The 17856-nt window shown below is 35.9% G+C and overlaps 1 protein-coding gene and 1 long non-coding RNA gene across 2 annotated transcripts in view; one reads left to right on the forward strand and one right to left on the reverse strand.

Annotated features, from left to right (window-relative positions):
- The window catches only part of LOC124636268, a 47769-nt gene extending 35913 nt beyond the window's left edge, over positions 1–11856 (reverse strand). Inside the window, exon 1 of the mRNA XM_047172285.1 lies at positions 11739–11856. The gene's annotated coding sequence lies outside the window, so the exon portion shown is untranslated. The remainder of the gene's footprint in view (positions 1–11738) is intronic.
- On the forward strand, positions 1787–2981 carry LOC124636269. Its single transcript, XR_006985116.1, has 2 exons — positions 1787–1975; positions 2072–2981. It is a non-coding gene; the product is annotated as an uncharacterized LOC124636269 (long non-coding RNA).
- Positions 11857–17856: the final 6000 nt, after the last annotated feature.

Genomic DNA, 17856 nt, shown 5'->3' on the forward strand with positions numbered 1-17856 from the left:
GGATGACCATACTACGACTGATATCGTCATAGCCCACGGCCTTGGACTTTATCGAAAGGATGATCTTTTTGATATCACCCGCAGACACCGGAGAAAAATCAAAGATATCAGTGCAAGGATGTGGAAGGCTGGCAATAAAGTTTACCGTCTGACGAGTGGTTTGACGATCCAAACTAAAAGTGGTAGAGAAATGGCAATTGATCTCATCTAAACCAATCGTATTAGGCAACTCTGACTGACGTGACTTACCGATACCTAGTGAGCCAAGGAACTTCCAGATATCGGCTGCGGAGCTAGACGTAATATTATCGAGAATGTGGCGGCGTTTAGCATTACGTATCATCTGGTTACAACGATTTCTTGCTGTTTTGAACAGAACCCAATTCTCCTCTGACCGATCCTTTTTAAACCTGCGAAAGGCCCGATTTCTCCGTCTCATCGCCATACGTACTCCTCTCGACATCCATGGAGCTGGCGGACGCTTAACTCTCACCGACTTAACTGGTGCATGAATGTCATAGAGATTTTGCAATAACCGGTTCAGCGTCGCTACTTTATCATCGACAGAGGAGGCGTTGGCTACTTCAGCTTCCCACTCAAGTCTCGAAGCGTCCTCGCGTAACCTATCCACATTCATTTTTGCAAAACAACGCATGTGCAGAACCTTAGGAGTAGGTTTTGGAGGCTTTAGGAGATAGGATAAATGAATCAAGTCATGGTGGGAAAAACAAGGAGCAGGATATTGGGCATGTGAAGAGACAAGGGAAGGGTCGGAGGTAATCATCAAGTCTAGCCAAGTATCATCACCTGCAATATTGCAGTGAGTAGGTTGGAGTGGTAGAACATGAAGACTGGCAGACTCAATGATGTGAAGGAGTTTACGGGAACGATGGGAAGAGGACAAAAGGTTGGTGTTGAAATCACCCATGATGACGTGATGTTCATACTCAGACCCTATGGATTCCAGAGTCGTCTCAAGGTCAGAAAAGTAGTCTGCTGTAGGAGGACAATAGACCACTCCAATAAGGACCTTGACCCCTTTGACACAAACCTCAAGGAAAATGTACTCGGCAGATGAACAGAAATCAGGGGGTGAGGTGGCACGTATTTTGAATGGCAAGTTACTTTTAAGATAAATGGCAACACCACCACCACCCTTTCCGATCCTATCATTTCTGACGAGCACAAAACCAGGAAGCGAATAGCTGGTGGAAGGGAGATGCGGTTTGAGCCAACTCTCAGAAACCAGGACAACATGAACGTTAGCATCAGAAAATGCTTCGTATAAATCATTATAATGACTAGGCACACTCTGAGCATTTATATGACATATGTTGAGAAAATGTCGGTTGTGCTGACTAAAGGTCATTCGCAGGTAGTCACCAAGAGTGTCTGTACAGGAGCAAAAGCTTGAGTTTGATAAGTTAGAAGAACTATTGGCAGAATGAAAAGAATCATCATTGGCAGTCATAAGATAAAAAATAAATAAAATATTATATACTAATAGAATATAAACACAAAATAAAATCAAAAAACTAAACTATACAGTAGGGTGACGCAGTACAAAAGTACATCTCTGCACCACCCACCAGCTGTAACAATGCAAGAAAAATCTAAAAAGGCTAAAATTAACTAATGAAAGTACAAGAAAAGGTATGTTTAAGACATTCGGTGAACATTATCAAAATGAAAAATATGCAGGAACAACTCAACGTGCAACGGAACGTACGAACATAACCGAAACGTCAATGTCAATAATGTCAGTGACAGTGATGTGACAGTCAGTAGTAGTGACATATCATAATATTCTTATTATTGTAAATTGAAGGTGATACTAAAAAACAGATACAGAAGAGAAAAACTAGCAAAAGGCACAACTTTGAAGAGATCGTTGATAGCGAAAAGTATACATATATACATAAAATGCTTAAATTGCTTATAAATGTTGCGAACCATATGAAAGCGCTATTGTAAGGTACGTAAACATTGCTTCAAGCACATTAAGATTATACCTTATCAATCAGCCAATAAAAAACTAAACAAATACTAAACACTAAGTACGTTATTCTAGGACTTGCCACGAGCAGCAGATGGCGGTTGCGCAGAACCCTTGGGGTATTTCAGCAGCAATGGATCGAGTTCAGCTTGGGAGGATATTTTGTGACGACTGCCATCAGGAGCTTTGATGTGAATGACTCCTTCTTGGGTCCAAGAACACCGCATACCGAAATGCAGTCGCGCCTTGCTGAAAACAAGCTGCCTGGTCCGAGTCAGGAACTCCTTAATGGCAATTGAAGATCCCTTCAGTGATGTTTTGGCTCTCCATACTGAAGCTTTCTGACTCACATCAGCAAACCTCACCAATATGGGTCGAGGACGATCCTTATTTGATGTTCCGAGCCGATGACAAATGGTGATGTTATCTCCTGAGATATCTTTGAGAGACAATTTATTATGGAGAGTCTCAAGAATATGGGCTTTGCAGTCCTTCTTGTCATCTTCAGGGATCCCAGTAAAAATAAGTGCCTTCCGTCGACTCCGCATCTCCAACCCGTCAACCAACTTGGAGCATTCCTGTATCTGGTTCTCTAAAAGGCTCAACATAGTAAACACCAACTCACGGAAACCACGAAATTCCTCGGCAAGTTTAGCAATGGTGTTGGACTTCGGGAGACTAGCAGTCTGAATTTGAGCTTCCATCTCCGACATCTTACTCAGGATGAGCTCCTCCAAGTTCTTCTGGGTTGCGTGAACATCAGCCAGTTGTATTTATGACATATTAGTGCTTGTAGGAAGTGTGTCAAAATTTGTGCAAGTGATCAGCTGGTAGGTGGTATAGTGCAAGTGCTAATATTTACATAACACTTCACCCTCTCTATATAAGTTTTAGCAACTAGTATATTCCTCCAAAAGCAAAGAAATAAATTGCTAACTAATTAAATTAATATTTAATTGATATTTAATTAAGAGCACAGTAAAAACACGTCTTTTATTTTTCGCGCCTACCCACGAAAAAAAAAAGTTCATTATTGTCTGATGCAATGTAAGTTGCATCTTTAATCCCCTATGCTGTGTAATAAAATCTAAACTTAACCATCTGTCATTATTGGTTCCATTAAAATCGGCAACTGCATGTCGTTCTAATGACAATAGAATAATATGGTACTCTCAAACTGATCTGATGATGGAGCCGGAAGCCATGAACTGGAACTTCATGATGGCACGTCGTACCATAGCTGTATTTGGACTTGTTACAAAAGCCTTTAAGCCACGGAGGAGAATCCGTGCTTTAAGCCCATTTATAAAAGCGAATTTTTCTAATGTGAGTGTGAGTTTTTGATTTTAAAATAATTATATCAAATTAGGTTAGTATCTCAAAGTTTTATTCTGTTTTATATTTGATTCCTTTCTTACTTAAAATTATTAAAAAAAGACTAATAACACAGACATATTTACCAAAATATCACAGCTCAAACCAAAATTCTAGATATACCCAGTAAGAACTGCGCATCAAATCAGACACAATCTGTCTGGTTAACCGACAAAATGGTGGCGTCGTCGTCACTAACTAAACGACGTTCAATTGGAGATAATCTCTGGCTAACGGATGGATTCACTCTGTGTTCCTGTCTGGATGCTGTACCTACGTAACTGATATTCCTGGTGGTCTAAATGTGGCTTTGTTGGATGGAATTTTATTTACAAAGGGAGCTGTTTCTCGCGGTTTTATGGGCATACCGTAGGACTTTTCTTGTACTTAACTGGATAACATATAGTCTATGTAACCCGGGGATATTGGGAGAGTAGAGAGAGAGAGAACAACGGAAGAGTTTTTCTAAAAAAATGCAATCACTACATAACAAGTCTGTGACATACCTAAGCTTGATTTAAAAACAAAATATTTTTATTTAGGAATATTAGAGCTTTCTGCTCATTGACTTGAATTTCAAAAACCGCATTCCATGGCTTTGACATTGAAGATGAGGGAAAACCAAAAATTAATTTAAATGTCAGCATAACCGTTTGTGGTCTGATTCGAAATGTCTAGAAAAAAAATAAGTGCATATTTTATATTAGACAACTGGATCCACATTGTTTACTTTGAGAACGCTTAAAAATATGTTTAGCTTGTAGTGTCGTACAAATGTTGCCTGAAACGTCTACGGAAGAGAAAATTTCTGATTAAATAAATAGCATATAGCAAAAATGAAGAGCAAATTTCGGTGATTAGGACCATTTATAATAAATGTTACCTACTTAAAAAACGTAAATTGATATTAGAAGCGCTTAAAAAAAATTAGGTGGAAGGTACCTATTAACACACGTGGTCACTCTACAAAAACAGCAAGTATGGAAATTAACTTACGACATTTTTTTTCATTCAAAAAATGTTTCAGACGTGCGTAAATGTAAATTGAGTACCGTAAAAAATACGAAAACGATCAAGCATTAACGTGACAGATACTTATGTAGTAGAAATATATATTTTTAAACATGCTACAGCTATAAATCTTTGATTAGATTTAATTGAAAATTATTTAAGCAGTGTTTGTGTCTTGAGACCACTCCTGCAAAAACGGCCTAATGCTAATTCTACAGTCACAATCTGAAGCACCGACATGAAACAAAAAAAAATTGCTATAAGTGTACTTTTTCTAGCCTAAAACCACAGCATATTTCCCTGTCTAATTAAGAAAAATTGCGTCTAATATGCATAACATCTAAACAGCCGCAATTCAGCCAGCCGTTAAATAACGAAGCGTCATACAATCACAGAGACATGATATACAACATCTACATAACGCGATAAAATCTCGCATGTTCATGATAAAGAGATTTATCCACCTGTCAACTCTCACACGACGAAAACTTTTCCGCGAATTCTCTCATTTATGTACTCACGCGCATCTCACACGATATACGATTAATAATAATCGAGTAACTACACGCGACTATTTCATGTTAATTCATCACAAAACGAATATTTCGTGACAGAAATTCGTTATGCTAAATTGATGGTCGCTTAATTGTTATTTTAAGTGCACTTTTGCATTGATTGATTTTTCAGATGCAAAGAAAAAAAGCATTTCAATATTTAGCAGTTACAACTGTATTTTATTTGTGCAATAACCATTTCAAATGCAACAAAAATATAAAGACATAACCACAACCGTGACGATCCTTGCAAATGCATTGTTATAGGTATTGTTTGACGAAACAAAATGACAAAAATATAGCACAAAGCTAAACCTTGACATTAATGAAACAAACGGTAGTGGAAGACTACATAATCTAATTCCCGTTCCAAATAGAGATGTGTCCAAGTGTCAAAACCTGTTACTCAATACCAATTTAGCTAACAGTAGGTCCGACAGAAAAAGATGATGAAATAATATAATAACGGCTATGCAAATCCATTCAAAATTAAATTTTAAAAGCTTATAAACTAGTGCTAATTAACTAATGCTATTTCAAAGTAAACGACAAAATACAAATAACAAGATACATAATTTTGAAATTTTTCGTAAACCAATGGATTGGTACAAATATTTCGTTTGTTCGAAATATGGACGTTGAATTCCAACACTACAATTAAAACAATCAGAAAAGAAAGATCGCTTAGTAATGACTGATTCACTGACATATTAATTAAGAACACTGAATTGCATATAAATCTAGTTACGGTAAGAAAAATTCATTGTTTCGACTTGCTTCGTCGGATACGTGAGGAAATCACCGCGCAAAAAAGATAGTAAAATAAAGACATCAAGCGTCACAATTTGATTGAATAATTGGTAAAACATAATGACCCATTCTCTATTACCGGGCAATGTAACAAAAAATATCAGTCGGAAGACGTCGAGACGCTAGTGTTTTCCGTACGGAGTCACGCGATTTCGCACAAGCCACCATCGATTATTAAAATCGATTCGATAGCTTCCGTACGCGTGTGATATCGATAATCGAATTGTTATTCGAAAGTTACCGAAGTTAGGTATTGCGGTTTTTTTGTTATATAGTCAAGTGGACAATGCAAGGTTTTTTGGCGTACATTTTGGACTGGGGTTTTTGCTTTGGTTTAACAAAAGATTGGAAAAAAAATGTCTGCTCGCGACTTAGTATTATTCATTCGGTTTTTTGTATTAATTTGTTTGCCAAGTGCCTAATTAGTGGCCAATAATATAATTCATACGTCATATTTTGACACGTGTAAAATATTGATTAAATCCTAATTATTATTAATGAAAACATGACTGAGTAATCTATTTCTGTTGAGGAAGTCAAAATACATTAAAAAAAAACATGGATGTAATTTGTTACCATATTACTAAATAGACTAACAAATTACTAGCTACAAAATGACAACGAAACAAATTAAATAAAAAATACGTGATTCCGACATAAAAAATATATTTGTTTTTGATTCCTACTGTATGTTATACGCTGTTACATTTTTATTGCCCCACGAACCACTACTCTAACTTCAACTTATTTAACTTTGATAAATGATAACACTATCACTGAACAAAGCACAGTCGTATATTTTATCAGACATAAGTGTAAACATGAATACAATGAGTACCGAAAACACTTTTCACAGATTTTCTACCAATGTTGGGAAATTACAATCATTTTTTTTAACGACGTCAAAAATCATCAAATGACCCCCCCCGCTGTGGCTAATCCACGCTAATCCAGCGGGAGGGGTCATTTGATGATTTTCAGCGGTGAGGGAGTGTCAGACCGGCAGGCCTTAGCCCTACTGGGCCCCGCTGGGGTTGCTGACAGCTTGAGGAGCGCGTGGAACAACGCGCGCCGTCGACACGGGTCTGTCGTCTAAGTAGACAGAGGGAAATTACAATCTGTGTTTATAATAAGCGAAATCACTTTATGAGATTAATCTTGCTGTTTTATTTTTCAAGTATTTGTAAATCTAAACTGTATGCAGACATGGTTGATCCAAGTGACATAAACTGAGGCATTATTAAGCAATTAAAGAGTCTATGTAAAATACTAAACGCTACGACCGTGTTTACCTCGGCCCAGATAAAAACAATTGTTAACTTTTACGACCGGAGCAAAACTGAGGAATACATTATTGGAATATCAGTTAAATGGTGTCTGACTGAAAAAAATATGCAGAACTCAGTCTATTACAGAATGCCTGTCAAAAAATTAATTGGAATAAACCATAATAAACGTACAAAACATATAGTGAAAATTTACATTTTTATTAAGGAAAATTATAATGAATTGCAATAAGTTTTGGGAGTTATGATGAATTGATGACTTTTGTAATAATCATTGGATAGAACCGTATATAAAAGTGTATAATAGTCATTCCCGTTGGATCCCACTTTTTGATCCAATTTTAATATTTGTTGTCTATGGACAGCACTCTTCGTCCGTCAAAGAGACATAGATATATCTTTTCAACCCCAACATGATACTGATATATAAGATTCGATCTATATACCTTCAAGCCAACTTATAAAGGTCATACTAAACACGAGTCACCTTTAACTCAAAGTTTTTAAATGCTGATTTCCGCAGAAGCAATGAATATTCAACCCATATTCAATATTATTTAAAACTAGTTCTATTTATACCTAGATACCTGCTAGCATTTCCAAATATGCAGAAAATCCAAAACAGGTTATTTCTTGTCTAGTATTTTATATTATATCATATTATGTGGTATTATATATTTTTTGGTAATAACCGGCTTTGGTTACGAATCTATCATTATTAATTTTGAACACAGGTTTAAGCATATAGTTCCAGAATTTAAGTCTTGAGCGCAAGTTCACCTACAACATAAATGACCGTTTTTCATCTCACAACTATTTTCTTTGTAATAAGCACGAGAAAATTCATTTTTCTCGTCCTATAGAAAATTCATCATCATCATCATCATCATCTCAGCCGTAGGACGTCCACTGCTGAACATAGGCCTCCCCCTTTGATCTCCACAGATACCTGTTGGAGGCGACCTGCATCCAGCGTCTTCCGGCGACCTTTAGCAAGTTGAAGTGGCAATGGGCAGGCCATATTGCTCGCAGAGCAGATGGCAGATGGGGCCGAAAAGTGCTGGAGTGGAGACCACGGACTAGCAAGCGCAGCGTAGGACGTCCACCAACAAGGTGGACAGACGACCTTGTAGAAAATTCATAGCACGAGAAAATAATTCATCAGTGGTTTTAAGAAAACTGTTATGTTGTAGGTAACTTGGGCTGTACGTTTATCATTTGTTGATCTAATAATGTTATAGAGTATAGAGTATAAAAAAAGGTAACTAAAAGAAGTATTGTCAAGCCGGGCGATGCAATAAAACCGCAATTTCGTTACATAAGGCAGTTACACCTTTTTCCTTTTTTGTGGTATTTTCTGATACACATTATTAACATTATATAAGAATGTTTTTTTCCGAAATATGTGTCACAAAAAAATGTGTGGTTTTTACCTGATTTTGAGTATTGATGGAACGAATTCATTTACCTCAAGCACGAACCAACTATCATATTTTGTAAGACGCTAATAAAAAGTAGAGACAGGTATTTGCAATAGTGAAAAGAAATTCCAAAAAAAATTTCACACTAACTGATCCATCACTTTCTTACAAAAACTTTTCATGTTTCACAATACCAAGAAATGGAGTCTTGTCACGAAAATAATTTGAGAAATTAATAAAAAATATCAATCAAAAAGTTGTTAGCGATAAGAGTCTATTTCCGTAGTTTTAGTATTAGAAGGAGCAATGACAGCTAAATTATATTGTACTGTAAACCACCTAAGGCTGAAAACGTTCAGGAATTTGTCCATTTCTGGCCTTGAAAAGTGTATCAGGATTTTTAGCGAATTTACATGAATATCAAAAGATGTGATTTTCAACATATTTTTCTACCAAAGTGCTCCTCGATTCTTCTAAGAAAAAACACAGATCTTATAACAAAAATTCGCAAATCGATCTTCAGTCTATTGCTGATTATTAGCAGTTTGCCTGAACTCGCTAATCTAAAAATCTCCTGGACCATTGTTTTTTTTTTTATTATTTCATCCAAATTTAACGAGGAAGGCTTTGTTAGAAGTAGGCCTTTAATCCAGTTGCATCAATAGTTCCCACGGAAAGACGTTGAAATCACAGGGATAGTTTACAATATTGTTACCGCAAAGAGCTTGTCATCCATCATACCTCTTGCTCCTTTGATAAACCTAGTAATTTACCTCCATTGTATTCTAGTTATACCATAGAATGTAAAGTGGTATTCAAATCACTGTTGATCAGCCAGTTTTTCAGCTCAGCATTGTTTTATAGATAAGGGCATCGTGGGAGAGTGAGTTTTTCTATGAGATTCTATAAAGCTAAGCCCATTGACGACTGTGTATATAGTCCTATACATAATAAGTATTATGTCACTGAGTTTTCTTCGTGAAGTCTTTGATATAGGTAGTGAATAGTACTCCTTGCATTTTAAAATATGTATCAATATCAAAATAGCATAAAACTCATTTTTACATAAAAGGAATTCGAACTAAAAATACATAGGATTTGTTTTCAGTATGTCTACCACGCTGTAAAGAACCAAAGCTACCACGCTGTAAAGAGCTATGATTTGATCCACATTATTTTGGGCGAAAATTTTGAAGATAAATTTTTGAAGGAATGCCCATTCTAATTTTCAAACAATAGAGAGATGCTCTGATACACACGCTATTGAAAACGTAGACCTAACCTATTGTGGCATCCCAGCTTTGCGTTGAAATCCTGAACAAACATTCCATTGCATAATTTCTGCATCTTAGCAATTTCATCTATTCTTGCCTTCATACACGTAACAAAGCAACAGTGACAGGTGACAATCGTTGCGTCATATTTACGAAATAACAATTAATTAGATTGCACACAGTATGGGTTATTAAGTTTATAACCTTAAGAAACATGGGTGCTAAAATACGCCTCCAGCGAGCCCGTCAAAGTTTATTACTGATTAACTAACTTTTTCACCATGTTTTGAATGACCTATTCAAATCCTTTTCAGATTATAATGATTAATGATGATGGAGCTTAAAGTCAGACAGTTATAGTCAGATGTATCTTTGCTTAATTTACCTATACGTTGTACATATTGCACCGCCTAGTGAAATTGATGGTACAGACAGACTGCACATCAACCTACCTTAATCTGTCTTATTTCTTCAATAGATTTTTACCTTATCACAATAGTGGAAGGTTAATGTTCGACTGGTAAAATTGGACAGATTCGGGTAGTTTAACCTTCTGGCGTCTGTATGTACTTTTTAAAGTCTCACCTACCAAACTGGTCTAAAATCTGCCTTTGATACCAGATCAATCATGCTTGAACCATGCTATTCTTCATACCAACCTTTGTACCAACAATGATATAATTGTACAAGTATTTACCGCGCATTTTTATTGGGTGCCCTATAAATCTTAATAAGGTTTTCCATCGACCGCAATAAGTCACGCTCGTGCAGATGACATTGTGGGTCATCGACCTCTTGTTTGTCGCCAGATTGAGATCTGAACCGTTTTTGTTCAGCCTCCGTAACGTTCTGGCTAAAGTACGTCATTTAACTATCGTGGTGTTCAGTGCTTCGACGAATTTTAATAGTTGCCTAGATAGGTTGGTGTTGTGTTCAATTTTCAAATGGAATTGCTACTTCATGATGTCAGTGATGATGGTATTCATGAGTTGCTTGAGAGTTCTCAGTGTTGTCATATGAAGACGTACCTACATACTGATTACACTACGTACTTACAACTTTTATACCTGAAAAATGAACGTTTCAATAATAATTCAACCTCGTATCGATCGCTGCATTTGGACTCAGATTTTGTGTCTTTTCTTTATCTTTTCATTCCTCGAAAAAACAAAAAAAGCGTTCGATACCCTCGTGCTGTTTTGTAAATTTTCAAGATATTTTTTCTGTGTGTCTGTGCCTGATACACATATACTGTATACTTTTTCAGCCCTCTAATCTACTTAGTAATTTACATTGGCCCGGATACCATTCCGGACAGCCCTAGTTTACTCTATAAATATTAATAGACAATCGCATATTTCCTTCTTGCACTGAATTGTCGCTGAAAAAAAGTGACGACACGCATGTCTGCACTTCCTCTGCTTGTTAGGTTTACCTACATTACAAACGCATTTCCCATCATGTGATAGTTCCGTAAATCTGATTATTTCTTAGGCATAAAGAAAATATGCCAATGGTTTTGTAGGTTGTGAATTTATACCAACAAATTAGTCAATGTAAAGGTCACGATAGTCTCAACTAGCAACAGGTTGTGCCCATCGTAGTGTACGACCGCCATTATTTTATTGACTGCCAGTTTCAAATAAGAACCTAAGAATTCCGATCTCTTTGCTCACTCATAATCGGCGACTTGAATTTGGAACGTGTAATTGTAAATAAGAAAAATGTAGGTGTCTATTTACAAGTTTGCACAATGTTTTGCGAAAATACTACTTATTCTTATCTAGGTTTTGAAAAACCGTGTCAATAGTACGAACAATTCCTTTTTAATTTTGTAAAATAACTGTACCAAATACACACAAAGATGTGGCCTACCGCCAAACCGATTGTTAAATCCCGCCGCACGAAAACAATAGGCAATCACAAAAACTGGTATACAAACGAAATAAAACGGTAAACGATTAAAATCACAACAAAAAGCGTTATCCGATAAAGGGTCAAGCCGGTCTTACCTGCAAACTAACTCCGCCTGTCCCGTTAACACTGTTCACTCACACTTTAAAACACTTAAAAAAACAATTAGCCGTAGCGAGTCCACGACCGTCGACCACCGGTTGCGCTAACCGACTACAACTTGAACACATTCGCGGTGCGAGCAGCTCAGATAAGTGAATCTAGATAATGCACCGAGGGAAAAGCGGGTAAAGGCGGGCACACACGAGTTCACTGACGTTGATGGAACGTATAAATATTAAACGAACCGTGTCGACGATCTAAAGCTTCGCATAATTTCTAGGTCAGTTCACTTTGTTTTGTTTCCATTAATTCATAAATTAAAGCATTTCTTAGACATTGCACTCAGATGCGAATATAAAAACTACTACAAATCTCAAAGGTTCATTCATTCTTATTTTGAAAATGGAATTGAATAACATTTAAGTAGAAATTAAAATAATAAAGTACTAATTCATCACAAAGATTTAATTAATGTAAAAATCTATCGCAACAAATCGGAACCTGTGTGAAACGGCTCGGTCGGATTTTGAATTTGGAATACAGTTATAACTCAAAGTTCGGCAAGGTTCGGCGTTCAAAATTGGTCTCAATTAGATAACTGTATTTATATTTGTGTGAGAAAAAAACGGCTTATGTTTAACTGATCACCAGATATAGTAACAAACAGCAGACAAAAATAGTAAATGATCACCAAAATGAAACTCGCATTTTAATGTAAAACTATCACCAAAGTTTTAACACTTTGCTATCCTATTTAAGTGAAATTACTCCAAAATAAATCATGCGTAAGCCAAAAATAGTAAATGATCACCAAAATTAAACCACCATTTTAAAGTAAGATTATAACCAAAGTTTTTAAATTCTGCTATCCTATTTAAGCAAAATGAGTCCAAAAAAATCATTGTTATCCCAAAAGTAGTAAATGATCACCAAAAGTAGTAAATGATCATCAAAAAAGTTTTTACATCTTGCTATCCTGTTTAAGTAAACTGACTCCAAAAAATAAGTTCGGCCTGATAAAATAAATGTAATAACATTTTGGGGACCCTTTTCCTGCACTAGCGTGGAAAATTGTCTATTGCATGCCTCTAAACAGTGCGATAAGAGTGTATTGAGAAACACATTCTTCTTCTTCTTTCTCCTGCCCTGTTCCCAATTTTACTTGGCGTCGGCGCAATATGTCATTTTCTTCCATTTTCCCCTGTCACTCGTCATACTGACACTCACGCATGCATTGCAAGCCGGACACATAACTTAATATGGCATCATAATACTTTATTTGGTAATAAGCCTACATTTTATGGCAATCACAGTGACTTATTTAGGCAAAAATAATACATTAATTTGGTCGTCAAGAGTTGGTGATCATTTACTAAATTTGGTGGTCGAATACAATTTAAAGTGAAGTCGTGACTAAAATAGCTGGTACTATTACATTTTTAGACTTTATTTTTCTGGTGTTCAGTAGATATTTCTGGTTGCAAAACTTAGGGTATCAAAGCATTTTATGGTGGTCATTATATTTGTTCCCGAAAAAAACTGACATTGATATTTACTCATGTATGCATGAATATGTATTTTTTATCATTTTATTAATGACAAGTGTACCACCTGTACTTGACCTGTACCTACTTATTGAAAACATGCTGGGCGTGTAAAGTTTTGTTATACTTTTAATTGCTTGTGCAGCCAAAGACCAATGCCTATGCAGAGACAGCCAATACGCTTCCAAAAAAAATCGTTTTGAAAAAAGTCTATGTCTAAAGCAATGGACGGCCAGGCAAAAACTTTAATCCTTAATTAACGCATCTTGCTAAAATTAAAAGCGCTAAACAGAATTAATTTATGTTTAGTTTATTCTGGTTTATTCTGATTTTTAAGGCTTCAAATTCTATTTAAATATTTATATGTAAAGTAGGTATTTTATAAGATGGCAAAACAACATTATTATGGGGTTATTTTCCCCGCAGCACGGTAAGCCACGGTCGATGACTCGCTCGTCAGCCGTGAAAAATGAATCAAGTACAACATGTTACTTCACAAATATAAAAACGCTTATTTTTTTTAAACCAGTCAGAGGAAAATAACTTAACAGATGTTACTAAAATAAGGATAAATATGTTTCTATAAGTTCGGATTGAACTAACTGACGCAGTCGAAATATTTTGATGGTCAAATTACAATTTGATGAAATTTTTGAATGATTCTTGGAATAATTAAAGCGGAAAACCCAAAGTCTACGATATGCAGAATAAAATCTAACGATGTGCTATTCGGTTCTTTACAAGTACATGTAATATCCCATAGCTACGGTATAAGTGTGATGGTATTATCCTAACACTATTTCCTATTCGGGAAAACCCAATACCCGACAGTTATGAAAAATATATTAAACCTATTTTCCAGTTGCTCATTAAATTATTACCACCACAACGGTAAGGGGCTTAATTAGTATTTGTTCTAAAGTGGTTACAACAACAAATAAATAAACACTAAACAAATAAAAGCCTTGAAAATACTCAAGGTAAGATAAATGAGTAATCTGACTACGTAAGTGTATAAAACTTTTTACCGCACATTCGTCAAATCAATTGCTATTGACGTCATGAAGATTCCTGGTCCCATCTTGATGGATAACACGTCGAAAGTCCTTCTTGGAAACCATTAACTTTTAAAAAAATATTACTTAAAGAATACTAGCCGTTTTCCCGCGGGTTCACCCGCGTCCCGTGGGCACTAAGGCCCGTACCGGGTAAAATATTTAATCTTTGTTACTCGCAGATAATGTTGCTTGCTGCTGAAAGAGTTTTAAAAATCGGTTCAGTATTTTTGAGTTTATCCATTACAAAAAAAAAAAAAAAAAAAAAAAAACAAAAATACAAATATTTCCTCTTTATAATATTAGTGTGTGTGGTGTGTTGCATCAGATTTATTACGCGAGCGGTTTCCCCCGCGTCCCGTTGAATCTAAACGCACCCGTATTCAAATTAGTGTATAGAATAGCCTTCCTCGACGAGTGGGATAGCTCACAATAAAATACATTTTCAGATCGATTATAGTTAATGAGTTTAACGTAATCAAAGAAACATACTCTTCAGTTTTATAATATTAGTATAGATAGATAGATGAATGGCTGGTAGGTAATAATCGCTACTTTCCTCAATCATTATACGGACATCATCTTAACACGCACGATACCTAACTATTTAACAGGAAATAGGGAAAGAGCTACAAAGTCAATGCAAATGACTTGTACGATTCGATACCCTGATTTATCACCGTGTTAGGTTTTCCCACGAACACCTTTTCAGCTACCAAATACCAAGAATTTCCTTTGCCCGGAGTTTCAATTAGTGCCAGGAACGAAACAACTGAATGAGGATATTGCTAGAGAGGTACAAAAAAAGCATTTGATTCTTTTGAGTCCTGGTTTTTAAATCTCAATTATTTATCGTTAATTTCAGTCTTACGTTGTACTATTTAACTCTAACTATAACCTAATCATTTTCATTTGTCAAATCTCCGATTAGACCAATGGACGGCGATTACAGATACTGTTGGTTATGGTTTGGTTATCGTTGTAGTTAAATGATACAACTAGGTTTTAATCACGTCTCAATCTTATTAATTTCAATTTTGAAAATAGAATTATGACGCATTTTAGTAGCAAAAAGCAACGCATTAGGTATATTTTTAAGCCATTACCTGATATCGTCTTTTGTTTTTCAAACTCCGGTTATTGTCCCACACTTGCGCTGCTTTCCTAGTACCTACATAATGTACCTAATGGCATAGCTTACATAGACATAGAATTCAGGTCACAAGCTAATAAACTCATTAGATCATGGGAAGTAAGAAATCTTCCGTCATCGCGTGCGTATGAGCACTATTGTTTGTGAAAGATAATTTTCGAGACGCGATGACACTTTTATCTTGCGCCTAGGTATTGAGGTAATATTGAACTTAGTCTAGTTTATCTTGTGATTGTCTCGTCAAATGAGGAACTGAATTATAAATGTGAAGCTTTGTTGCTTGCTTGTAATTAGCTGTCTCATGGTGTGCTTAGTTATAATACCTAAGCCTCAACCGTCATGTGCTAGTTCTAATACGTACAACCTAATCCTATTTTTACTTTATCTTCTTCAAAAATACTACAGGATAATTATGTATTTTTCACTTTGGTATCCCGAAGTTAGGCAGATGCTTTTTCTCGATAAGATTATTCCGAATTCCGGAAAACCAGCCAGTTAGCAAGAGAGAGAAAGAATCATATTATTTTGAATACCTACGATATTTTGCAAACTGAAAAATTCTACCGCTGCACAATGGGTCTCCTGAGTCCTGAAATCAGTTCCCTACGTGCTGACCAGCATATTAGTTTTTATTTTGAACAACATAACTTTAAAAAAATCTTGGAACAAAAGATTGACCTCATTGGTTTGACAGTGACAAATTACTATTAATTTATTAATCTCAGATTAAAGCGTGTTGTTTTTGCGTATTTATAGAAATCTTACGCAGGTACCTACCAACGTATTTTTTCTATATTTTTTGTTTACTCTGACGTAGGTATGGTATTGTGGTGTATGGCGTTTATGAAAGGTCGTAGTACTTGTAAAACCGCAGCCGAAGCCGCGGGCAAAGCGTAGCATATTACGTGGCCAATAACATATTTCCTGTAAACTTTTGAAATAGGGAATACCCATGACTTGAAGAAACAATAAAATATTCCTCAACCTCTCTCTTTTTACCGATAGGGTTATCAAATAGGTATTGATTTCGGAATGTACCTAAATAGTTTCGAACTTTCTTTGTTCCTATACTTACTGAGTACATTTTTGGTAGTTTAACAAATTGATACACAGTTAAATAGATGTAATGCAAAGTTTTTTTAATATGTAACGAATATACATCATGAGCCTTTACAGAGCAAATTAAAATCTGATATCATGTAACATCCCAGATCAACCAACTCAGTAACAACCACTTAAAAACATTTCAGATATCATAACAGGTTTTATTCATTTACAATATTTACATAGCATTGTATATTTGCATTTACCTAACAAAGATAATAAATAAATAAAGATAACAGAACGCCTGACGGGAGAAAATGGCGCGTATTTTGCAAATGACGCAATATTTCATTTAAAAATTCGTGTTTGTTATTTCTATCAAAAAATTACCGCTTGGAAAAATAAATATTTGAATGATCTTTTCTATGGCTTCTATTAATTGGGCATCATTCATTGAATTATTGAATTTCAATGACATTCAGCATCAGCCTCGTTCGTTTCTTTATTTTCAATATAAATAATGTTTAACAATACTGGGCACATCCATCTGATGTGGAAATAATATGTATTCAAATTAAGATAAGTACCTACATAGGGATAGTAGGTACACAAGGGGAGAACATGAGGGAGTATATGGGGAGAGAACATAAAGGTGTGAATTGGAAAAGTACTTGCATAAGAGTTTATAAGGAGAGTACATAGGTATTTTAGTTAAATAAGGGGAGTACATGCGTGAGTGAATAGAAGAGTAGGTAGGTACCCAATGAGGGGTACAAAAGGGTAGTATATCTATAAAAGAGTACACAAGGGAGTTCATAGTGGGAGTGTATAAGGCACAACGGTAGATCCGACACTGCGTCAGTCTAAAAAATTCCACTGCTTTACAAAAGCCTCCTCCACATTCTGGGAGGATTTGGCCATGCTCACCACGTTAGACATGCGAGTTGGTGAGCGCAGTTGTGTAATTTTTCAGTTTTGAAGATGCTGCTGCCCATATCCGTGCAAAGCATTTAATATCCTACTTAGTGCTGTAGTGCAAGTTTTCACTACTTCATCCGAAAAATCTAACTTGTCAATTCTTACAGCCAATTAATTGGCTACTCAGTAGACAATTTTGATCATTTATACCTTTCCGCAGCCAAAGTGCAAACTGGCCAGGGTATTGACAATGTGCCCACTGCAGGTCCTAGGTACAGATAAAGAGAAAAATACGTGGAAAAAAAAAACATTTCGCCAATAATGGTCAGCCCTGTAAACCGCCAGAAGTGGTAATTACAGGCGAGCACACCCACCGGTCTATGTACGTCAGTGCTTACGC

Source organism: Helicoverpa zea, chromosome 14 (assembly GCF_022581195.2).
Source record: "Helicoverpa zea isolate HzStark_Cry1AcR chromosome 14, ilHelZeax1.1, whole genome shotgun sequence".
Taxonomy (NCBI): Eukaryota; Metazoa; Arthropoda; class Insecta; order Lepidoptera; family Noctuidae; genus Helicoverpa; species Helicoverpa zea.